This window comes from Lissotriton helveticus, chromosome 3_1 (genome assembly GCF_964261635.1).
Source record: "Lissotriton helveticus chromosome 3_1, aLisHel1.1, whole genome shotgun sequence".
Classification (NCBI taxonomy): Eukaryota; Metazoa; Chordata; class Amphibia; order Caudata; family Salamandridae; genus Lissotriton; species Lissotriton helveticus.
Window position 1 is genome coordinate 1797570670 of NC_136061.1, and position 25916 is coordinate 1797596585.

General features: G+C 42.0%; 1 long non-coding RNA gene across 1 annotated transcript; it reads left to right on the plus strand.

Annotated features, from left to right (window-relative positions):
• Positions 1–1278: 1278 nt before the first annotated feature.
• Positions 1279–24240, plus strand: LOC144825160 (uncharacterized). The gene is made up of 4 exons (XR_013609305.1): positions 1279–1333; positions 6627–6717; positions 9371–9469; positions 23890–24240. It is a non-coding gene; the product is annotated as an uncharacterized LOC144825160 (long non-coding RNA).
• Positions 24241–25916: the final 1676 nt, after the last annotated feature.

Consider the following 25916-nt stretch of genomic DNA (forward strand, 5'->3'; position numbering starts at 1 on the left):
ACTGCCCAACCGCCTCAGCCGCGGCCTCCTGGACACCACAGCACCAGCGGTTTTCTGGCTGCCATATTACGAGGTGTGCTGTCTGAAACACCAAACACAGCGACAGCACTGTTCCTGCTGGTGCCACTCTCCACCTCCTTAAATTTTTTTTTCACTAATTTAACTTGTTTGTATTTACTTTCATATGGTCACGCAGAAAGAAGCAGCACTCTCTTGTGCTGCACATGGTCTCTTCGGGCACTCTTCGTGCTGAATTTATAGTGGGGGCCAAAGAGCTGATGCTAAAAATCAGGGCAAATGGTGTCAAGCGTTGGCTAACGAGGTTTCCTGTTGTTTCCTTCTTGATGATGTATGCTCCCAACTCCTTCGTGGACCAACCAGTCAGCCAAGGACAAAACACTTGGCGCAGCCGATTAATACCCAAGGGAAAGGGGAAGTGGAGTGAGAGAAACAAGACAAAACACTGGATCTCTTCCTGAGATGTCAGATGCGGTTTCTCTTTTGAAGTGTTCTGGGCTTCTTGTGATGTCTCAGGTAATCTTAAACACCGTCCCTAAATAAACAGCACATTAACATGAACCTAAATAGATCTTAACTCTCAATCTTCTTATATAAATATGTTCAAGCTTTCAATAGTACATACCACATTCTTTTAAGCCCATTCTAACACTTCTGCAATTGTTAGGCGACTTTTATTCAGTCTACTTGCATTTAGATGACAAAAATACAAAGGTGTATTAGCCAAGAAATGAACATTCAAAAAGGAACTGGTTAGTGGTTCATTGTGAGTTAAAACATATCACACCTTAACTTGTCCTACTTTACAACTGTATATCGTGCTCCTTAAATGGATTCTGAAAAGAGAGAACAAAGAAACAACAAGCCAAAACCTACTCTCAGGGCGTTCTAAATTCTAAACATAGGCTCATGTATGTCATTTTCCTTTACATGTTTTGTTTCAATTCTGGGTTTACAAGGTTATCTTTTACATTAAACAAAAGAAACTCTAAGGTCTGATCAGCAATATTCACAACAATTAAACACACAGTTTGCGTATGCAAAGTCCGCTTTACTATCTGCCTTTGCAAGTTTGAAGTCACGTTTGTCTTTACCAATGCTTGTTCGAACATCCGCTGTTGTGACTACAATGCTACTGATTAGCGTTTGCTGGGACCAATGTTTATTGCTTTTTTCCCTTGTTGCTTAGTAACCAACAAAAACACTCTTACTTTGGTATTGCAGGAACCGGAAATCGCCAAGGAAAATCTGGACCGGAATCGGAGCTTGAAATGCTGCAGCCGTCGGAGGATTGTGGAGGTGAAGACTGGTACAGGTAAGCAGGAAACAAGAGAAGGGGAGAGGGAATCCGGACAGCCAAACTGGTGCGGGAGAAAGGGAAGCCAAGGGTGGATCTGGACGCCAGGACGGGCAGCTCTAGGAGAAGAACGGGACCGCTCGTGGTGACGCTGGATCAAGAAGCGAAGCGTCGCCGCATGCGAAAGCAGGGCTTTTATAGAGTTCATGCTAGGCGTAGGCTCCTTCTTCACGTGCGGTGTAAGTTCGTTTTAACACGTGCAGTGAAGCTGATGCAAAGCACAAATCGGGGAACTTGACAACAAGCATTGCTAACTACAAAAAGTTAACGAGTCCATTTTACAGTTGCAACAGTAAGGAATACAATTAGTAATACATTAAACAGCACCATATTAACAAGAGCTCTGTGTACATGAAGCCCTATTGAGTGTATTACTTCTTATAGCACATCAGCATGTGAACCTATGACAGTTCTCCCCCCCAAAGGCCGTCTTACAGGTCGGGGTTTATTAGGATTAAGGGCATGAAAGGATCGGATTAGCCCAGGGGCATGTACATTCGTTTCCGGTTCCCAGGATCGTTCTGAAGGGTGATACCCTTTCCAGTCAATCAGGTAATATAGACGACCCGTATGCGTTTTGCATCCAAGATCTTTTTAACTTCATATTCTACATGATCTCCCACAACAACAGGGGGTGGAGGATTATCAGATCGGGTGTTTGGGTCATAGGGTTTCAAAAGTGACACATAAAAACTGGATGAAATGAATAATCCTGGGGAAGAACCTATTTAATGGAGACTGGATTTATAATTTTGTCGATAGGGAAAGGGTCCAATGAATCAAGGTTTTAAATGTTTGGGTCCTTCTATCTGGATGTTTTTTGTTGACAACCAAACCAAATCTTCTATTTTATAAATTGGAGCTGGTATCCTGTGTTGATCAGCCGATTCCTTCATTTTTTCTTTATGTCTGATTAATGTCTTTTTAATGTGTTCTTGGAATGCTAACAAATTGGCTAACCGTTCTGTGACAGCAGGCATGTCATGTGTTTTTTCTGGGAATACTATTGGCAAGGTCCGGGGATGTTGACCTGTGAGAAAATAAAAGGGGGAACATCCTAAAGCTGAGTGCACTGAGTTATTGTAAGCAAACTCTGCTAAGGGCAATGCCTCATCCCAGTATGAGGAAACTTTGTTCTAGGTACTGATTCACCTTTTCGGTTTGACCGTCTGTTTGGGGATGGAAGGCCGATGATAGAGCCAATTCTATTCCCAACTGACTACTAAGCTGTTTCCAAAATTTAGAAAGGAATTGGGGGCCTCTGTCCGAAATGATTTTCTGTGGTAATTCATGAAGCTTGACTATGTTGGCTAAAAACGTGTTACCTAACTCAGTTGCAGACGGGAGTTTGGGTAGAGGTATGAAATGTCCCATCTTAGATAGCAAGCCTACTACTACTAAAATTGTGGTGAAACCATAGGACTTGGGTAAGTCTGTGACAAAGTCTAAGCTAATTGTATGCCAGGGAAACGGAGGAATGGCCATTGGTTGTAGTAAACCCATTGGAGGGGTATGTATTGATTTCTGTCGTGCACACACTGGACAGGTTCGAACATATTGGTGTACATCTAAACTCATGTTTTCCACCAAAAGTGTCTTTGGCATAGTTCAAGAGTTTTATTAATTCCTGGGTGAGCTGAAGTAGCTAAGTCATGATTCCACTTGATTATTTGTTCACTCAAATCTTTTTCTGGGACAAATAATGTATTTTTGTAGTAAAATAAACCATCCGGTATTGTAGTGTGTTTTTGTGAGAGCCATTGTTGTTGATTCAGGATTTCAGTTTTACTTTTTAGCAATGTTAAGAAATCATCGGAAGAAACTTCTGCACAAACCTTCTCAGCAGGAGTAATGCTCTTTAGTTCTTTCTGTGCTCTGAATCTTTGTCACAAACCAGGCGTGAAAGCGTGTCTGACAATAATTGTTTAGCGCCTGGACGATAGGTGATTAAAAAATCAAACTCACTAAAGAATTGCAGCCAACGCATTTGTCTGGAAGTGAATGCCTTTACTGTTGAATAGAACTGTAAGTTTTTATGATCAGAAAAGATGGTAATTGTTTGTTTAGCTCCCAGAAGATGATGCCTCCATTCCTAGAAAACTGCTTTTATTGCTAATAGCTCACACTCAGCAATAGTATACTTTTGTTCTGCAGGTAAGCGCTTTCGAGAAAAGAAAGCAATGGGATGAAAATGCCCTGTACTAATGTCTTTTCGCATTAGGACACCACCTATGGCAGTTTGCAAAGCGTCTGCTTCCACAAAAAACGGTCAGTCAGGATCTAGGTGCACTAAAATAGGCGCTGAGGTGAACGCCTTTTTCAAGGTTGTAAAAGCTGATTCTGTTTCAGCACTCCAATGAAATTTCTTTCCTTTTTGAAGTAATTGCGTGATCGGTACAACAATTTCAGAAAATTTGGAGATAAAGCACCTATAAAAATTCGCAAACCCTAGGATTCTTTGTATTTCCTTAACTGAAGTTGGGGCAGGCCAATTTAAAATCGCTTCTACCTTTTTAGGGTCCATAGTGATTCCTTCAGGGGATAACCAGTATCCCAGAAATTCCACCTTAGAGGTATTGAAGACACATTTTTCTAGTTCAAAAAGGAACTGGCTAGTGGTTCATTGTGAGTTAAAACATATCACACCTTAACTTGTCCTACCTTACAACTGTATATCGTGCTCCTTAAATGGATTCTGAAAAGAGAGAACAAAGAAACAACAAGTCAAACCCTACTCTCAGGGCGCTCCAAATTCTAAACATAGGCTCATGAATGTCGTTTTCCTTTACATGTTTTATTTCAATTCTGGGTTTACAAGGTTCTCTTTTACATTAAACAAAAGAAACTCTAATGTCTGATCAGCAATATTCACAACAATTAAACACACAGTTTGCGTTTGCAAAGTCCGCTTTATTATCTGCCTTTGCAAGTTTGAAGTCACGATTGTCTTTACCAATGCTTGTTCGAACGTCCGCCGAAGGTTCTTCTTTGGGTACTTGAGTCAAACGTAATTTCTGAGCTAACTCCAGGTCAAAAAAATTGCCTGTAGCTCCGGAATCCATAAGTACAGGAATACTGTGTCTTTGTTGGTTTGACAAGATCAGAATTACCCTCATTGTGAAATGTCTGGGTACATGGTTGGTAACACTAGTTGCATACTGTGAGATCTTTTGACAAACATCTCCCGAGGAACCGATCTCCTCATTCACCGAGGCAATTAGTTTTCCGATACCTGAGAGGAATCTGAGACTATTACTAAGGCCTTCTTTTTGACTGGTTTTATGGGACAATCCCTGGCAAAATGACCAGATTTCCCGCAGTATAAACATAAGTTCCCTTTATGCCTTCGTTCTTTTTCTTCCTGTGATAAGGGTCCTTTGACCCCTCCGATTTGCATGGGTTCTACCTGGGCGTTTTTGTCCTCACTTTCCTTACGCTCAGCTTTAAAGTGCAGATTCCTAATGTCACCTCTAGGTCTTTCGCTTTTCCGTTCACCTAACCTATGGTCTAACTTTACCACCAGGTCCTGAAATTCTGTAAAATCATCAGGTAGATTGATGATGTGAGCTAGTGAATCCTTTAAGTCATCTCTGAGACCTCGATAAAACAATGATACCCTTTTATCCTCAGGCCACTGGGTTTCGGCGAGTAATCTATTGAAGGTAGCGACGTACGTTATCAGGTCCTTTGAGCCTTGACGCAAGTTTAAAAGCTCATTATCAGATGCCTGTAGAAAAACATGTTTGGCAAAAAGACTAGACATAGCTGCTTTAAAATTACTTAAATTATGCAACATTGGGTAATTTTTGTTTACCAAAGGCATAGCCCAAATGGCTGCCACCCCTCCTAGGTAAGAAATAAAGAAAGCCACTTTTGAAGTATCTGAGGTAAAAATCTATGGTTTACACATGAAGTGTAACTGGCATTGACTCATAAATGTGGTGTAGCGACTACTGTCTCCAGAATCTCTCAGGATTTGCTAAGGGAACAGGACTAGGTGCAACAACAGTAACTTGTACTGGTTGATCAGACGCGTGTCCTGTGGAGGTCTGGGATTGAAAGGCTGAGACCCCAAATTTGGGTGGTTGTAAAATGGGTCGCCTTTCTTCAGGTGTTTCTCTCCAAGTAGTAAAACCTGTTCTAGTTTTATCTAACTCTTGTCTAAGGGACTGGTTTTCTAGACTTAGATCCTGCATTTCGTCATTCAATTTACGTACTATTTGTGCTAACTGAGTAACATCCATATCAGAGAGATCCATAATCTGTTACACCATCAAGAGGAAACAAGGGAGTGTGTGGCTTCGCTTTCTGTCAACCATTGGCTCACAAGGTTCCTGTTGTTTCCTTCTTGATGATGTATGCTCCCAACTCCTTCGTGACAAACCAGTCGGCCAAGGAGAAAACACTTGGCGCAGACGATTAATCCCCAAGGGAAAGGGAAAGTGGAGTGAGAGAAACAAGACAAAATACTGGATCTCTTCCTGAGATGTCAGATGCGGTTTCTCTTTTGAAGTGTTCTGGGCTTCTTGTGATGTCTCAGGAAATCTTAAACACCGTCTCTAAATAAACAGTACATTAACATGAACATAAATAGATCTTAACTCTCAATCTTCTTATATAAATATGTTCAAGCTTTCAATAGTACATACCACATTCTTTTAAGCCCATTCTAACACTTCTGCAATTGTTAGTCAACTTTTTTTCAGTCTACTTGCCTTTAGATGACAAAAATACAAAGGAGTATTAGCCAAGAAATGAACATTCAACAAGGAACTGGTTGGTGGTTAATTGTTAATTAAACATATCACACCTTAACTTGTCCTACCTTACAACTGTATATCGTGCTCCTTAAATGGATTCTGAAAAGAGAGAACAAAGAAACAACAAGCCAAACCCTACTCTCAGGACGCTCTAAATTCTAAACATAGGCTCATGTATGTCATTTTCCTTTACATGTTTTGTTTCAATTCTGGGTTTACAAGGTTCTCTTTTACATTAAACAAAAGAAACTCTACGGTCTGATCAGCAATATTCACAACAATTAAACACACAGTTTGCGTATGCAAAGTCCGCTTTACTATCTATCTGCCTTTGCAAGTTTGAAGTCACGATTGTCTTTACCAATGCTTGTTCGAATGTCCGCTGTTGTGACTACAATGCTACTGATTAGCGTTTGCTGGGACCAATGTTTATTGCTTTTTTCCCTCGTTGCTTAGTAACCAACAAAAACACTCTTACTTTGGTATTACAGGAACCGGAAATCACCGAGGAAAATCTGGACCGGAATCGTAGCTTGAAATGCTGCAGCCGTCGGAGGATCGTGGAGGTGAAGACTGGTAAAGGTAAGATGGAAACGAGAGAAGGGGAGAGGGAATCCGGACAGCCAAACGGGTGCGGTAGAAAGGGAAGCCAAGGGTGGATCTGGACGGCAGGACGGGCAGCTCTAGCAGAAGGACAGGAACGCTCACGGTGACGCTGGATCAAGAAGCGAAGCGTCGCCGCATGGGAAAGCAGGGCTTTTATAGAGTTTGTGCTGGGCGTAGGCTCCATCTTCACGTGTGGTGTAAGTTCGTTTTAACACGTGCAGTGAAGCTGATGCAAAGCACAAATCGGGGAACTTTACAACAAGCATTGCTAACTACAAAAAGTTAACGAGTCCATTTTACAGTTGCAATAAGAAGGAATGCAATTAGTAATACATTAAAGAGCACCATATTAACAAGAACTCTGTGTACATGAAGCCCTATTGAGTGTATTCCTTCTTATAGCACAGCAGTATGTGAACCCATGACAAATGGTCCAACATAACGCGCTTCGTTGATTTGTGCAACTCAGCGGAGCAAGGCAGAGATTTTTTAGTCACTGTACATTGTGGAGTGAACATTAGACCAGTAATGTGTGATAATCCCTATATTCTACTTGTGTAACATGAATAGAGATATGCATGTCCACATTTCATTGTACCTATCATGATTTCCCACATCACATCATGGTATTTGTTCAAAGATATGTATCGACTTTACACCATGAACTATGTCTGTACACTGGTAGGACCATTTAAACTTGATGTTAGCTACGTCTACAGTCCTGCAGATCACTCAGCCCACACCAGACATAGCAAAACTGTTGTCTGGAAGGTAGCTATACCTCACAGACCCCTTCAGAGTATCACCCAACCTTATGGTCACATATTAGATGGGCAGAACAATCACTTTTATGTATTCCATTTGTGAAAGTGTGATGTTCCAGTAGGCTCAGTATGCTCAGCCTGTAGAGAGCCAGGCCTGAGGGCAAGGGTGTTGAGCACACTGGCGGCACATGAGCCAGGCTGGGGTAGAGTCACTGTGGGAAGACAACTGATGCACACAGTGATATCCCTGTAGACCTACAGCTCCAAGGATGTTCTCCAAGGATTCTCCACTAGTGGCCCTGACAGTGGTTACATGGACCATATTTAGAATGGTGACTCAGATAACCCCCTGACCTGATACTTCTTTCCATTAACCCACATTGTCAATGTGTGGACTTCAATTATGGCACTCTCCTTACTCCCACAGGTCTGTTTTGACTTTTCCATAAGAGATGCGTCCACCGTACAGGCCTACTCCTCATCTGACACATGAACAGTGTAGCTATTCAGTACCTTCTGAATAGATTTTTAAATACTTCCTCAGCTAAGTCAGATTACATCCTCTCACACAACACCTACAATGGTATGTTTAATGTCCTCCCTTTAACGGTACTACATATGGCAAAAGGTGTGTCCTATGATGGCAGTACATACCACACAAACTTACTGTGTTGCAGTTAGATATCCCAATAATAGTCGACATGTTCACACATCCCCCAGAGAGGATACTCTCAGGGACACACATGTCAGCCCTTCCAATGTGACCTTTGTGTCAGCATGTTGTGTATACTGTCGTATTGGGCTCCATTGGCCATTTGCATCAAACCATTGGACCTGGCAGTGAAGGTGTCTGTACAGTCATGCACAAGTAGTTCTATGGCAAGGAGGAGGTGGCGTCACAAATTTTTTTGTGTGCAGTGCCACCTTCCCTCCATGCTGGTAGCAGGAGGAAGGGCCAGCGGTGGATATCCCTTGCGGGAGCAACAACTGCTCTTGGGGAGGGTGTGCCTGTGCATGCAGCGCACCAGTCAGGTTCTGCGCATGGTCCAACAGCTGACACACTGCTGGGCAGATATTTTGGATCGTGAACAGGACCTGCTCTATCTGCTAGGCTTCGAGATTCCGGGGCTCAGTGAGTAATCATTATTTGATGTGTTTTTGTTCTACAATGCTGAAAAAGAAATCCGAACAGCATGCTGCTCACACTCAGAGGTAAGTTACGTTTAGTTTACATTGGAATATTATTATGTGATCCAGTTTCTTGTTTCTGTTAGGCAGATGCTCAGCGCTACCTAATCGTACTCAGCATTGACGCTCACTTTGACCTATTAATTAGGAAGCTACTGTAGACTGTCACTATAGTTAATCAGTGATATCAGGGAGTAGCGCGTTCTCTCTGTGATTTTGTTTATGTAGCTCGTACAGTTCCAAGCTAATTCACAGCGATGTGTAGTATGTATCTATGCATTCCAAAAAAAGAGAGACTGAGTAGACCCATCAAGGGAGTTGAGAAATGAGAATAGACTTGAATGAATGAATGAATGAAGGGAATCTTATACCGCCCAACTTAGCCCAAGGGCATCAAGGCGCCATCTAGATCGCCATCTAGATCGCCATCTAGATCATTTACTGAAACGCATTAGTTCCAAATGTAGTTTTTGTCAAGGAAATTTGGAATAGGGTTTTTATGATTAGTATGGGCAACTCAGCGATAGTCGATAGATTCTAAAATAGTGCTATATAGGTGAACTGTTTTAGACAAGTACAATTATGCGACTGTGTTTGCCTCTCATAATAATTATGTGGAGATTATTAACGGAATCAATATTCTGTTATTTTCTTATCTTCTTCATTTCTTACATCAGCACCAAATGGCAAGAAAAGGGACGTTGAGGGTCTGGGAGAAGCTGGTCAGCTGAAGGCGCTAACCACCAGCGCTGCTGCTGAGGGCTCTGCTCAGCCTAGTAAGTTCTATTATTATTTATAATTATTATTTCCCCAATGTTGGGTTTTATGATTCTTGTGGGCTTAGGATAGGATCCTGGGGTATTGGAATGTTGGTGCTAAAATCCAGGATGGTAGTTGCTGCCTAGAGACTGGTATTGCTGGTGAGAAATAAAGTTTCTCTGACACATTGACAATGAGGATGGGATACAAACCCATTCATGCAAAGCAAGCACAATGGATTACATTTTTGTTTCATCCCTGTCATCCCTCCATTTTTATTTTTTTATAACATGGTTTTCTTATTTGGAAGATGACTTGTTCCAGTTTGTAGTGTAGTCTCTAGAGCACTTATCTCCTGCTTTGTTGGTAATCTTTCCCTCTCTCTTATATATCTGTCTTACTGTAAGAGTAAGACTAAGAATGACACATTTTGGTACTCTACTGTCTATTGTGAAGATTGCAGTCCCAAGTAAGCTACTATTCTAAATAATATTCACCAAGTATGTGTGAGCTCATGCTCCAACAGTTGAGTTCAGAAAGAGAGGTCATGGTCAATATGCCCCTATGTTGTGTGCTGCTGTCTATTTCATTTATACAGTAAACCAGCAATTTGCCATTACAGTGCAGCATGACTAGAAAAAAGTATGAGGTCCCACTTCCATTGCATTTGCCAAACAACACCATTTGCCTTCCATTGACTATTATTCCAACCCTGGCTGATCTAACTTTGTGACCAATCAAATGCCCCAAGTGATATTTTTGTTAGAAGATACTGCAATGCTACCTGAACTGTAGTGATGTATTGCAGTTGTATTTAAGGGGTGGTGTATCTGGCATCTAAAATAAATATAATGTTTTATTCTAGCCACACAGACCATCCGTGATTCCTGCTCCAGTGCCACTGCAGGAGGAGGAGAGTCAGTTGAAGGCGAAGAAGTGGTCACATACATTTCTTGCAATTACTATTATACTCACTAGCTAGTACCAGGGCATCGTCAACACATGACCACGACGCCCCCCCCACTCCCCAACTTTACCAGCTGCAGCAGTGGTTGAGTTATTATGGCCTCTTCTATTTGTAATTCACAAAAGCTCACATTATGAGCATTGATGGCTTCAGGGAAATGTGAAAAATGGAAGAATAATAGAAAGGAAAATGGTATATAAGTGAACGTTTGGCTGAAAGGATGAAGAGGTGCATAGGTGGGTAAAGGGATTGATGGGTGAATGGATGGCTGGAAGAAAGGGTGGATAACTGGATATTGAATGGATGTATAATGGATTGGAAATGTTGGTGAAAGACTGGATGAGAAAAAGTAAAGCTACATCATGGTGGCTATGGGTGAATTAGAATGAAAGGATGAATGAATATTTGGATTGTTTGGATGAATAAGGAAGGCAGCTCTTCTCATGAGGAGCATGTTGCACACCTACTTCGCTTACTTTGTTTATATAGGGTTATCAAAGCTATGTTTCAAAATGGGGGTATTTTTTGTTGTTCTCCCTTGACTCGCTGTATTTGTTAAGTGAGCCAGATGTATCCCAACTATCATTTGTCACCCCCCGAACCATGGCATTTTGCCACCTATTACCGAAGTGCAGTATGGTTCAATTCAATTTGTGACTGCAGTGTTGCCTGTACAATGTGTGTCTGCTTCTGTCAATGCAGCATTTACAATGTTTTAAATACATTGCAAACTGAACACACAAGGTATGTTGCTTCCATTCGCCCACTCAGTCATCTCTTACTACTTCACTTCTTTATTTTGAATTCCCAACTTCTTCCATCCCAGCTTACCAAAAATGGAAAATCCATTCTTGGCATGTGCCACATTTGATTTTATAAACATGCGAAGTGAAGTGATTCCAGAAATCATTTCATGTTTTCCAATTGCAGATTTATTTTATACGTGTTTCAGATTTTTCCCTTCTGTCAACCAGTACTGTAACTGATAAGCCAAAAATTACGTGTCAGTGATCATTGTAGTGGCCCTCTATTCTATATCAAAAAAGCTCTACCCTTCCCATGTAATCCCTCTACCCTACCCTGCAGTAGATTAAGTCAAGTTTCCTTTCCTTGCTTACTGTCCAGCAAATCAATTTGTTGGAAATAATATGTGGTGGTCGGTGAGGCCAGTGAGTAAAGTTGGAGTAAGCGCATGATTTGATGTCAAGTTTAGCGTATGGGATACACTTTGAGGAACGTGCCAAATACAATCTATATAGCCCATTTGTGAGAGGCTGGCCCAGTATATTCTATCCACTATTTAAAGTGGGCACCCTGCACCAGTCTAGACAACCCTTCTGGTGATTTAAGAGGTCTCGGACAACCTCAGAAATCTATCCAAGTGGTAAATGTGGAGAGCATCTTTCAGGCTAAGTCTTGAAGGAGTGTAAAGCAGCTTGTTTTACCAGAATGCAATCTTATAGTATAGAAAAATGAAAGAGAACCACACAAGGTATTTATACAAATATGTATTTATTATAGAATACTCTCTAGTAAGTTTCAGTATTTCCTACACAGAGATAGACACAAAGCACGAAATACTTCAGCAAAGAAATGACAGTAAATAGCTGTTGGACTTGGCCTTTTTTTTGCAGGTTCACCCCTAAACTTTTTGCCTTCTCTGTGACCTGGTATTGGTGGTTTTAGGCCTCTGGGCACTTTAGCACTGTGGTACATTGTAAAGTGTGTGCGCTCTCTGTGTTACATTTGTCAGGTTGGCCTGCCCTCCCATAGGAATGCATTGGGGATTCCCCGATCAGTGTGTGTCAGTGGTAATTCCTGTCATGAGAGGAGCAGTGTGGTCAAGTTGAGTATGTATGAAATTGTGTGAATAAATGCTGCGCAATGGTGTGCGCAGATTTATTGGGGTTATTTTAGAAATGCTACTTTTAGAAGTTGGCATTCTGTGTGCTATGGTCCTGATTCACAGAACTAACTTAAGACAAAATCCTAAACTTACTACTTTTGGTATTCACAGAAGCCATTTAGTAGTAGTAAAGCTAGGATTTTGTCTTAAGTTTGACTTAAGACAGACTTAAGACAGACTTAATTTAGGATTTTGTCTTAAGTTTGTCTTAAGTCTGTCTTAAGTCTGTCTTAAGTCTGTCTTAAGTCTGTCTTAAGTCTGTCTTAAGTCTGTCTTAAGTCTGTCTTAAGTCTGTCTTAAGTTTGTCTTAAGTCAAACTTAAGACAAAATCCTAACTTTACTACTACTAAATGCCTTCTGTGAATACCAAAAGTAGTAAGTTTAGGATTTTGTCTTAAGTTAGTTCTGTGAATCGGTCCCTCTGTGTCTGCCTGCCTGATGTGAATTGCATGTCTGGCTTGTGAGTGACAAGAGCTGGGAGGTGTTTGTGGCTCCGGAAGGGGAAGGATGAGTCAGCGCTGGGTTGAATAGGACATCTGGGCTGAGAGTAGTGGGAGGGGTAATCCCCTGACTCTGAATAGGATGGTGCCTAACCTAGTGAATGCTGGCTCCGCCCCCTGTTGTGTGTCTGATCACCTAGCCCCCACCAGACAAAGGGGAAGAGGAGCTTGAAAAGCCAAATGCTCCAAATCCCCTCTGAACCAGTTGCATCTGGTTCCCCAAGACCTACGCTAAAGACAAAGAGATTGTGTGATATAAATATAGCGGCTATGAACCCATGATGTAGTTCAGTTCTTGTTCCAGGATTCTGCTGGGGCGGGCTCCTGCTAGGGCCCAGGGGAGAGGCTGCCATAAGGTCTTGCATTCCGGGGCCCTGCATTGTCCATTCCTCTCTTAAGACTTTTTGAGACCTTTTACCTTGCTTGTGATCCCCCAGGACCTTGGAGGAGCTTCTTCTGCATTTTGTGCCCTGGGAGCGCTGTGCTTTTTTTCCTCTTATTTTCCCAAGAAGAGGAGCGGGCTGCGCAGCGCTGAGCTGCAGCCCTTTTAAAGGAATCCCCCTCTTAGGGATTCCCCCCCATTGCCATGGTAATTGGTGGGTGCCCACCCCGCTTTGATGCCTCGTTTACTTCCTACTTTAATAACAGGTGCCGCCCCGTATTTTGCCTTGCTTCTTCCATATAATAACTGGTGCCAACCCTGCTTTATATTTTTAATTTAAGAGGGAGCCCACCCCTCATTGATGTGATAAAGAGATCACCGCCGCGGCCCGATCGTTATTCCCTACCTGAAGCCAGGCAGAGTCCGCCTGACTCCAAATCCGGAAGCAGTTGGGTGGCTAATGGCAGCACAGCCCGCTAGAGAAGCCACCCTGAGCCTCGCAGGCTCCCCGAAGAAGTCCCGGTGCCAGGATGGGGGACCGGGTGAAGGAAGAGATCACCGCATGAGGAGAGGTGTGGCAGCTGATCGGCAGGGCTCCCGGGAGCAAGGGAAGCCCTGCGCCGTGAGAGGAGACAGAGTGAAGCCGCCCAGCGTTTCCCGGTAAGTGGGGACTCAAGAAGTATGGTGTGGTGCCAGTGAGGGCACCATGCCTGTTTTTCTGAGCAGACCGGCCGTTGTGGGCCACTCCAATGTTGGGCAAGTTTAATTTACGAGCCCGTGTGGCTCCAACGAGTGGCATAATTATTAAGGGTGGGTATAGTTCACGAAGTAGCGTTGCACGTAGCTACACGAAGTGCACTTCCCACTACCTGAGCTATGCGTAGCACTATGTGAACTGCGTAGTAGCATGTTCACACTGTGCAAGATGTCATTTTCAATGATTGCACAGTGTGGACAAGCATCCGGCACTGTGCAATCATTGAAAACAGCATCTTGCACAGTGCGAGCTGTTCTTTTCTGCCGCTCAAGTAGATTTTTACTCGAGCTGCAGCTTTCTCAACATGGACTGGTAGTTTCTCATCGCGAGCCGTCGCGAGCATGTGCGACCACTCGCAATGAGAAACCTGACCTCCCCGAGTTGAGAATCTCGCCGGGAGGTTTATTTTCCATGCTCGCGATCGGCAACTTGATATTGCTGATCGCGAACAAGGAAAAAGTCTTGCGAGGATGGCATTTTGCTTGCTCGCGGTCGCAAACTTGACGTTGAGGACCGCGAGCAAGCAAAAAATGACCGCTGTACTACGCTATGCATGTTTGCACTGTGCCTCGTGCAGTTCGCATAGTGCGAAGTTGCGCAAACTTCCCAAACTACGCGAGTGTAGCGTAGTGCATTGCCCAGGGTTAATAATTATTGTTAAACAGCCCGTGCTTTCCCCCCTTTGACCATTTGTCTACAGCTGGCCCGCTTGCGAGAGGGCAGCTGAAACGTTAGGGGCAATTTGGTTGTTGAGGTTATTGTCTAATGTGTTTAGACTTATGAGATGATTGAATAATATGTTTAGGCTTATGAGGTTGGCTCAGAATGTATTTTGCGCCTAAATGTGATACTGTGCATAATATGGTTTGTCTTACAGGATGACACAGGTGAGTACAGTGTTTGCCAATAATTACTGGCTGTATTCTATGTTTATTAGATGTTCTACATTTACTATTTTCACTAAGGGTTGGTTCTGACAGTGGTCCAAGTGGCCCTGTCATGTGTATATAATCCCTTGTAAATATTGCCCAGTGCCAGTTGGCACAGTGTATATTTTGTGATTACTATTCTAATGTGCTTTATGATAATACAAAGGCTATTTTTGATATAACCTTGTGTGAAGTTCCTTTTGTGGTGTGCCTAGTATGTTGTTACTGTGTGTTGCGCAAATGCTTTACACATTGCCTCTGGGATAAGCCTGACTGCTTGTGCCAAGCTACCAAGGGGGTGAGCAGGGGTTATCTTTGGCGTGTAACTCCCTTGTCCTGACTAGAGTGGTGGTCTCTGCCTGGCTTTGGCACAAGCCTTAGCCAACCAGAGATCCCATTTCTAACAATAGCACAAATACATAGTGGGCCCCAGGGGGGGACCAAACTATATACCAAGAAAGTGGTATAGGAACCACGACTCGACTCAGGTTGTTGTTGAGAGGACGTAGAATCAATGGAACCCCAAGGAACCACCCATAGTGAGTAGGAGGGGTGCAGTGTGGGAACACAACTGTGTGCTCCGTACAACTCTATGGGAAATTCATGGTTAGAGTTTTAGAGATTAAGGACCCTTTCCAGTGTACTAAGAAGAAACCCAGTGAAAGAGAGAAGGTTGGAGAGATACCCCACCCATGGATACTAAAGTACCCAAGTTACCTAACCCAGGGAAGCCGGTTACATAGGTCTGAATTGGCGTCAGAAACCGCAGTCAAACCCAATGGAGGACTTCAAATAAGAACCACTGCTAGAAGGGAGAAGAATGTCAGTTGGATTCAAATGTGTATTCTAGTCGAAGTGTACCTGAAAGCAGAAGGCACAGAGTCTGGGTCACTTCAGGGTGACCAGGGGCTTGATAGACAAATGCCCACCGTTGTCGACTGCTTCAGGATTGTTGACGGGGACCTTGACTCTGCAGCTGCTGGGAACAGGCGATGTCGAGGACAACCAGGAGCCAGATACAAGCTGTCCCATGAAGGATGCCAAGTGCTGAGGGGTCGGTGTCCATCCGGTGGGAGCACCAACAAGTCTTGGCAACAGCAACCAATGCAGAAGGTGAAGGGACTGTATGGTTCGGACCTGCAAGGTCCTGGAGACTCACCACACATAGGGGAGTCATGGTAAGCATGGAGCAACCAGGGTAGCCCAGTAAAGTTGACCCTCAAATAGACCCACAGGCTGGAGGGACAGGAGTCGCGAGAGGACCTCGAGCAGCTTCACAAAACAACAGGCCATGGAGCACACAGTGTGTGGTGGGTAAAGATATTTGTAGTAACTGCTGCCAGAGGTTAGGGCTACTTAGAGCCCAATGCACTTGGTAAGGAATAGCCAACAAGCACATGAACTTTCAAAAGTACACTGTGCACAGGGGTTCAGGTATTGCAACCCCCACAAGGGATTCTGACCTCAAACTTGGTGAGATGATATCTTGGACCTTGAGGGACGTAGAAACACACTCCTGTGTTGCTGAGCCTTTCAGATTCAATAGGAGCTTGGGATCAGCAGACCGGTCAGCAATGTTGTGGTGCCTGCAAATGCAGGGGAGTGACTCCTTCATTCCAAGGGAGATTGTCTTTAGTTGTCTTTGCATAGGTCCTGCATGAATCCTGTATGGTGCACAGGCACAAGATAATGCGGCAGACTGAGAGGGAGACAGAGTCAGCCCCAAACAAAGTCCAGCAAAGTCCAGAGTGCCAAGATGGTCAAGGTGCAGTGGTTTCAGGTTAGAGTTTTGTCCAAGATGAATCTAAGATCCTACAGCCAGGTATCCTGTTAAGTATCCACGGGAGAGGGTTGGATAGATTCAGGGGGCCCTCCCAGGGGAGGGTCTGGACAGGGGGGAGGTTACTCACATGCCCTTTGTCCAGTTTCACGCCAGAGCAACTGGTTTGAACTGGACTATGCACAGGGACATCAAATGTGCCCCTCATGCAGACTTTCAGTCAATGGCAAGCACACCCACCCAGCGCTAATACATTAAATCCTGTCTGGGAGGTGGTCACACCTCCCTGTGACAGGATGCCTATTGTTTTGCCTTCCCCTGCTCAAGCTTAGCTCAGAAGCAGGAGGGAAATGTGCCTCTGATCGGCAGCAGCCATTTTTGTGCTGTCTGGAGTTAGAAGACTGGTACCAGGAACACCAAGGATCCAATGAAGCTCGCCTCTGAGGGCTTGAATCATACCTCCCACACCAGTTACCAATATGGGGGTATGATTTCAACATGTTTGACACCAAACTCGATAGGGTTTGTTGCAGCCGTTTTAGAGTTGGTCATCAAGCGATCGCGTAATGCCCCTCTATATGTCGTATATGACTGCTTCACGGATAACCCGAGAGAATTCACTTTGTAGGCTGCATGGGTGCCTGCTCATGCAGGGGCACCCTTTCACTTAGGGCCAAGCACCCTGCCTTCAGGATTGTAAAAAAAACACCACTGGGTACGGGCTCCCAAGCAGCAAGGCCAAGTCACAGCCTCATGTAATATATAATAGACAAACGCCAATGCTGCCATTAACACTTCACCACAAATTTCTACAACTCACAATTGACTGAAACATAAAGTGAGGGGGTCTGATTCTCTTGAATGAATCTATAGTTTTATTCACTTTTTACTTTTGTTTGATTATTTGATCATTTTTTAGCAAAAAATGTTTTCAATTAAAAAACAACATATACCATACATATTTGGAAAACATTCTGTACATTAAAACACTCCCCTTTCAACACTCTCACAACCACTCATTTGTAGGTCACTCTCAAACACTCTCATACACACTCAACAGTATCACATGAATATTTACAATTGTTCAAAATCCACTATTTCTTAAATGATGCCATAGATTTATATTTGACACCTATTTGTAATTCTTTTTACAGAAATCTCATGTATTGAATAATATTCTTATGGCATAACAAACAAAAGGTCTACGCGTTTCAAACTCTTTTCAGTATCGAGTTCTCATCAGGACCACATTGTAAAGTAAAGAAGTGGGAGACCTTCGTTAGAAATGGGTTCTATACCATACTGGAAACTGCTATGTGGCTCGACATCCACTATTACACATCTTACCTCATTTTTTGCAACAATTCAATTTGTCATCAAGATCACGGCGCTGGACCACCTAAACAACATTGAAGCACACAGCTCAGCTCAACTTTTCACAATATAAAAAGTCTAGTACATGAGAACTAACTGACTATCACTCACCACTGTGTCTTGGTATATGCAACATATCCCTGAAATTAAATGATACGAGAGTCAATTGTGAACCCTTTACAACTATCAGCCAGTCTTGATAACCATGATTTCCTCACTTCTTACCTATTGTGATTATTATTTTCTTTTTGTGTTGGGGAATTATCTCACTGTTGTCCCTGTAATGGTAAACATTGTATATTACAATATATTCTCCATGCGCTATTTATAAATAGCCATGTGTGTCTGCGTGTGTTTACCTTAAGTGAGGGACGCCATTGTGGGGAGCCGACTCGGAGTCCTGAAACAACAAAAAATTGAATGTCTTTCAGGTCGGCGCTAAAACGTTTGAAAGGTTTCTTTCTGGGATAATTGAGGCAGCGTTTCTAAGCTTCGATATTATTCTTTACCTTGATTCTGGGTTGTCATCACCAGACGTCGGCTCCTGGGGTTCTGTTCGGGCGCGACCAATCGTGCTACCGGTTGTGCGCTCGTTATCCCTGTATATTCTATTTCTGGGTAGCGCCATCTATGGGTGTGACGTATAGTTGTGTTTTCGCCGCAAAACGGCGGCGCCATCTTGTAGTGGGTTTCGGTTACGTGGCTCTTTATAAAGGCTAATGATGATAAGTAATACTGGAGAGCCGGTGAGATCCTCGTTAATTTGCATAAATGCTATTATGATGGTTTATACGTTTATATGCTCTCATTTGATCCTTCCATTGCCATATTCAGAAAACAGTATTGGTGAACCCGGGGGGGGACCTCGGTCATGGGCATGTGTGTTATTATGATAGTTTGTACATTTCTGAAATTTCATTTAATCCTTCCATTGCCGAATTAAATCTGACTATCATCATTGCTTCGTAACGCGATAGTTTCGCCTCAAGGTCTCCTCCTCTCTTGTCCTGCTCAACCTTGGTTATTACGGTCCAACGTAAATCGGTTTCTGTATGATTTTTCAATTGCCAGTGTTGTACCAAGGGAGCATTGGGAACCTTCCGTTTAATTCTTGATCAATGTTGTTAGATTCGTATCCTGATTTCCCCACATACAGTAAATTGCATGGACATGTTATACCGTAAATAACATACCGTGACTTACAGTTAGTGAATGATTCGTGTCTCCACGAGATTGTCTTGTGTTTAAAGATGCTCCCTTCATCTGTGGTCGCACAACAATTATAACTCCCACATTTGTGATGGCCTTGGATAGGTGGCAGGCCGAGCATGGTTCTCAAAGTCACCTGTTCATTTGTAGGCATTGATGCTCTCACCAATTTATTCGCTATACTGGCTTCTTTCCGAAAAGCAAATAGAGGAACTTTTGCAAATTCCTCATTCAAATTTTTAATTAGATGCCAGTTACTCTTGATAGCTTTTTTTAACTTGTTTGAATTGGGGCAGTATGTGCTGACTAGAACCATCCGGTCCATTTTTTGTTTGCTTTTCTTTTCTAGAAGACACTCCCGTGGAGTCCACCACGCTCTTTTCATACTTCGTTTGAGTAATTTTTTTGGATATCCACGTTCCATCAAATTTGCTGTCAATTTCTCTGCGTGTTTCTTAAATTCTTCTTTTTGCTGGCAATTTCTACGAATGCGTAGAAATTGCCCGTAGGGAAGGTTTTCCTTGAGGCTCCGGGGATGATTGCTTGAAAAATGTAATGATCTGTTCCGATCTGTGTCTTTCTTATATAGGGTGGTGATTAATCCACCTTCCTCTGATGGATAAATTTCGACATCCAGAAAAGGAATTCTGATCTTTGAATGATTCAGGCTGAATTTTATCTCTTGAGTTCTATTGTTCAGCCAGTTGTGGAAATTAATTAGTTCTTCTTCTGGGCCCGTCCATACAAAGAAGACATCGTCAATAAAACGATTCCAGTTATTTATCCATTGGATGAAAGGGTTATTTTCATAGATAAATTTCTCCTCATAAGAGGACATGTACAGTACCGCTAATTTAGGGGCAAAGGGACAACCCATTGCCACGCCCCCTATTTGCAAATAAAATTCTCCATCAAAGTTGAAGTAGTTTCGTTTCAACGCAAACGTGGCAAGTTGGTTGATGAAATCAGTTGGTATCTTTTGTGGTTTGTCTCTTGTGTCCAATATCTGTCTCAAGATTTCTAGCCCTTCATCCTGTGGTATTTGTGTATATAAAGATGTTATAGCCATCGTTACCATCCAATGGTTGTTGTTTTCAAATTCTATCTCACTCAGTTTATTGATGAAGTCCATCGTGTCACGGATATATGATTTCACGTTGGGTAGAAAAGGTTTCAAAAAGAAATCAACAAATTTGGATATTGGCTCCATTAGTGACTCACATCCCGAAACTATGGGACGTCCTGGCGGTGTTCTTTCATTTTTATGGACTTTTGGCAAAATATAGAATAAAGGAATTCTAGGATGTTTAATCTTTAAGTATTCCGTTTCTTTTTTGCCAAGGAAGCCTGGTTGGACTGCATCATCTATAATTGAGTGTAATTCGTTTTTTAGGTCGGATGTGGGGTCTTTATTCATTTTGCGATAGCAATTTACATCATTCAGGAAAAGGAAAAATTTAAACAACTTAATAAAGACGTATATGTTTCTCTGTCTACTTTTTGACTTAGAATCTGTCACAACTTTGAAAGCGATGTACATAGAAGTAAGGTTGCGTATATGAAAGGCAAGATATAAGAAGAACTTACAGTTAGCCCCAGAGGATGATACATTAAGGTCAGTCTTTCATACGTATTCATCTTGTTAGTTAAAATAAAGGGAGAACAAGAAAATTAATTACTTGCTACTATCTTTAAGGTCAAATAGAAAACGAAACTCAAAAACAAAGATATCCTAACCTGCGCCCCCCCTTCTGATATCGAAAATAAGGAAAAGAGTAGGCCCTCTATCAACGTAGATGACAAGATATCCTGTGGTAAGAATTGTTCCAGTCTTTGTTCCTTACGTCTGAAACAACTAAAAAACGAGTGATATAACGATATTATGATCTTCATTTAGAAAGTCCATAAGAACAAACGGCAATACTAGCAAACCAGTAAGGAGTAGCCCCACAGAGGACATTTGCTGAAAAATTAGGGGTAAGAGAATCTTTTTCTTTACAACACATATATGGATAAGGAAGTAAGAACACACACATGATATCTTTATATTTCTGCCCAGGTGTGACAGACGGATTTTTATACTGATTAGAAACGAATTTATCCGGAAGAGGCCATGTACTGAATTGATTGGAAGGTAAAAGATGAGAACATAATTTGTATATAAAATAGATAATGAAAGGTCCAGAACTAGTATAAACATGTGTAATTATAGGGCCAGCATTTGCATAACATGAAATGGACGACTATTGTCTGTACCCTCAGAGCTCCTGTGAGATGTAAGACAATACAAGGGGCATGTAGAATCGCCCTATTTTAGACTCTTCTTTTAAGTAGAGTACACAAAATGAATAGACTCAGGTTCATGGTGCCACTGCCTCTAGGTGTGATTTGATGTCTCTAAGCTAATGTCAAAATGAACTGCAACTAGTGAAATAATACTTGAGATGAGTTATGCCCTTGAATAGGGATTTAGTTACAGGAATATGATATTGTACCTTCTTTTAAATTACAGATACCCTGCACACAAAGAAGGATGAAAGGATAAAACTATTTCTAAGCTGGTCCTGAGGAAGGTGGTCTTATCCCACCGAAACGCGTAGACCTGGCGTTAAGAAACATTTAAGATCTTTGTTATCCCAAACTTAGAGATTGTTTTAGAACCTGTTAGAGTGTGAAACGGTATGAATGATTGTATGTTAGGTAGCTAATGTGTGCTACAGGGGTATAATTGTTTTTTTTGTCTCTATGTATTCTTTAGAATAAATAACATACTTTGGACTGTATAAATGATGATATTCGATTTTGCACTTCTAACTTATTTGGATTAAAACAAATGTCAATGAACTGATGATTAACACGAAAAAAAGATTCAAAAAGAAAGAGAAAAAAAGTAAAAAACTGTTTTAAATAATTTTGATAAAATCTAAAAAAGAAATAAAAGACATTCAAATGAAAAATATGAGACTGTTATTCCTGTACTAAATGTAAATGGTGATGGTTAAATTGTGAGAGCGAAGCCAGAATAGAAACTATGTTTTGACCATGGGGGAACTTTGATAATTATTGATATTGAGTTTTTTCCTCTCTTTTCCCCGGTCATCAAAATACATATAGAGGGGGTCCCGCAACATACATAAGAGAACTCGATACTGAAAAGAGTTTAAAACGCGTAGACCTTTTGTTTGTTATGCCATAAGAATATTATTCAATACATGAGATTTCTGTAAAAAGAATTACAAATAGGTGTCAAATATAAATCTATGGCATCATTTAAGAAATAGAGGATTTTGAACAATTGTAAATATTCATGTGATACTGTTGAGTGTGTATGAGAGTGTTTGAGAGTGACCTACAAATGAGTGCTTGTGAGAGTGTTGAAAGGGGAGTGTTTTAATGTACAGAATGTTTTCCAAATATGTATGGTATATGTTGTTTTTGAATTGAAACATTTTTTTGCTAAAAAATGATCAAATAATCAAACAAAAGTAAAAAGTGAATAAAACTATAGATTCATTCAAGAGAATCAGACCCCCTCACTTTATGTTTCAGTCAATTGTGAGTTGTAGAAATTTGTGGTGAAGTGTTAATGGCAGCATTGGCGTTTGTATATTATATATTTCAGGATTGTAAAGGCTTGCTATAGGAGTGACATAGGTTTTGAGTGCAGTGACCCTTAGATATAGTAAACCTATTTCTTAAGTAAGTGCTGCATGCACCAACTTACACAGGCTGCAATGGCAGGCTTGTAGTTCCATTTTGCATGGCATCTCATGGATAGCATAATACATGGTTCAGCCCACGGGAGGCCTCTGAGGTACATATGCCTTGGGTGTATGTGTACCATATACTAGGGACTGACAAGGGTACCCCAATCTGGAATGTACCTAAGTACATTACATACCAGTTTGGGGAAAAAGCAGATGGACTGGAGTCCTGATTAGCAGGATCCCAGTCAGACTGGTAAATAACAGTATTATATCAAGTAAAATGTGGGGTAACTATAAGAAGCAGATCCTACTTCCCTACACTGTTCCTTTCACTGTAGGGCATTCCATCATTTTTTCCAACATACACAAGGTGTGTGAAGTTGTATCTTATTTATCTGCCTGTTTGGGCTCATGGTAGAAAAAGAAATTCATTTGGATAAGAGCTGGGGCAATGGAATTAAAAATAGATAATTGTCAACTACACCTGCCCCAGTTGCAGACAGTAGCAAAATACCTGACGATCCAGCTAGCAACGAGCATGGCTCCATTATTTTAGCACAACAAACAACTTGTACGCCATAGTGCATAATGCTGTACTCATTAATGAGGTGATATTTATTTTTTCACTCAAAATGTTTGTTTATAGTTACTTGAAAAGCCTTTAGAAGAAAAAAAAATCAAATCACTGTTTTTTAATCGGATGCTAATCTGCCTTAATATTTTTCTGCCACACAGTCAGTGCTTTTTATGAAAGGCATGTGTGGGTAAAACATAATTTTGCCTTTTGACTCCCCTATTATATCACATCACATTCCAGTGGCCCTATGGGACCAGCACCGGGCTGCTACTGTGCCACCCAGTCATTTGAAACAATCGTTTGCACAGAGCATTATTTACAAATTGTCTTTTTGTTTTTCTCAATATAGCTGTTCCTACTTGTCCACCCGTTGGACCCAAAAGGCAGGAGATAGTGGCACATCTGTGGCAGCAGAGGCTGAAGCCTCTCCAGTGAGAATACCAGTGGCTGGTGGCCCTGGAAAAGAAACAGGAGGAAACAAATGCCTCTCAGCTGAGCCCCAGTGCAACTGGTGCCCCCTCAGCCTCTAGCCTCACGGCCATCCCTTCACTGGCGCTGCTGTCAGCTTACATCATCAACTGCTGCCATCCCTCTCACACTGACAACAGTCCATTGCTGCGCCACATCCTGCAGCAGCTGAATACCTTGGAGAGCTGGATCACCACTTTAGAGCAGAGCCTGGAACAGCATCTGACTGACATCCACAATGCCCTCTTCTAGCCCTTTTAAAAATAAATTGGTTTGGTGGGAGGGGCATGTTTGATGTGGCTGGGTGGAGAGGGTGGGGAGAAAGTTATGACCAGGTTTTGCTTTCTTTGGATAATTTTAATTTTGGGACATTGAGGCTTGGGTCTGTTTGTTTGGGGAGAGGGTGGATATGTTTTGTGGGAGGAGATTCTGGGTTTCTTTGTAAAAATAATAAAGGGGAAACTATTTTATTTTATCAAAATGTATGGCTGAAGTAGTTTGTTTTACTTCTACTTTGCACTGCTTCCTTTAGCTTTGATGCTTTAATTGTATGTGCTTGTAAGAGAGAATGTAGCAATAAGTTATAGAGTTATACCTCTGTAACTATCTTGACCTTTAGGGGGATTCTGCTATGAACTATATTGTCACAATAACAGGGAAGCCATAACAACTTCACACATGAGTTCTCACTTCCAGTTCCACCCAGATGAGCTCCAACTGTTGGATTCATCTGAATGATTGGTTATCCATGGTAGGCAACTAGATGGAAATAAAAAGACTGAGTTAATGGGTTATATCAAAGCGTTAGAACATTTTTACACCAGAGTACTACATGATTATACAACAAACATTCCTGATAGTAATAAAATACAAAAATAGCAAGAGTAGTAATTTTTGGCAAATGGGGAGCTTGTAGTAACTTATGAAATTCTTGAATCATAAAAAATTGACTCAAAGTCTAAAATTGACAAGCCTAGGTTAGGCGTATATGGTTATGCAACACAAAGCCAGAATGATGATGTTCTTTGTTTTATATCTAAAATATGGATCACTTTTCATGCACGGTGGGTAAATTGGGCCAGTGTTGGCTATTGCTTAGAAGATCCTACAATAAGTTGGTATTGCTTTCACCACATCTGCATCACCAAGTGTGTGATCCACTGATGGTGTAAATTAGGCCACACTTCAATAAATCACGCAACCTGGGGCAAGGGGGTTGGGGATTTGAGCAGCACATCATCCAGAATCAATATGTTGTAGAAGAAAACGAAAAAATGTGTATGACAGAGTACAGTTATATGCATTGCCAACAGTACTTCTTCGTCTGAGGCCCAAGTTACCAGATAATTAAGGGGCATATTATCAGGGCCATGCGATAAACTTATCACAGCTTTAGTGTCCGTTTTCCGGCTTAAAGCAGCGATAACTTTAGCGCCTAATCAACAAGGACACGCTAGCACGTGTTCTGCCAACTTAGCCCCCGGTTCCAGCACGCCTAACTTTGCATCGCTAATGAGATGCAAAGTAGGCGTGGTTGTGAAACCAACCAGGGAAAATATCACGAACGCAGATTAGCTATATCATCAAGGAAGGATAGCAATATTTGAAATCGTGTTAAGTATGCCTTAACGCAGGAATTTAACGTCTGTTAAATTCCTGACTACAAAAGGGGGTGGTAATGGACGGAGCATCTGAACCAATCAAACACTCACACCCAGTCAATAGATCTGGGTTTAATCCATCACCGTTCTTTTGCCCACTCTGCCACCCCAGTTCAGACATGGCTATATGCAAATCAGTCTGACCCTGTGCCTCATGGGAACAGTCCAGCCCGAACTGCCAAGCCATGCCTTCCCTGGACCGGAAACAAGCTTCCGAGGACCGGTTTCTGGCATGACAGCCGTCTTC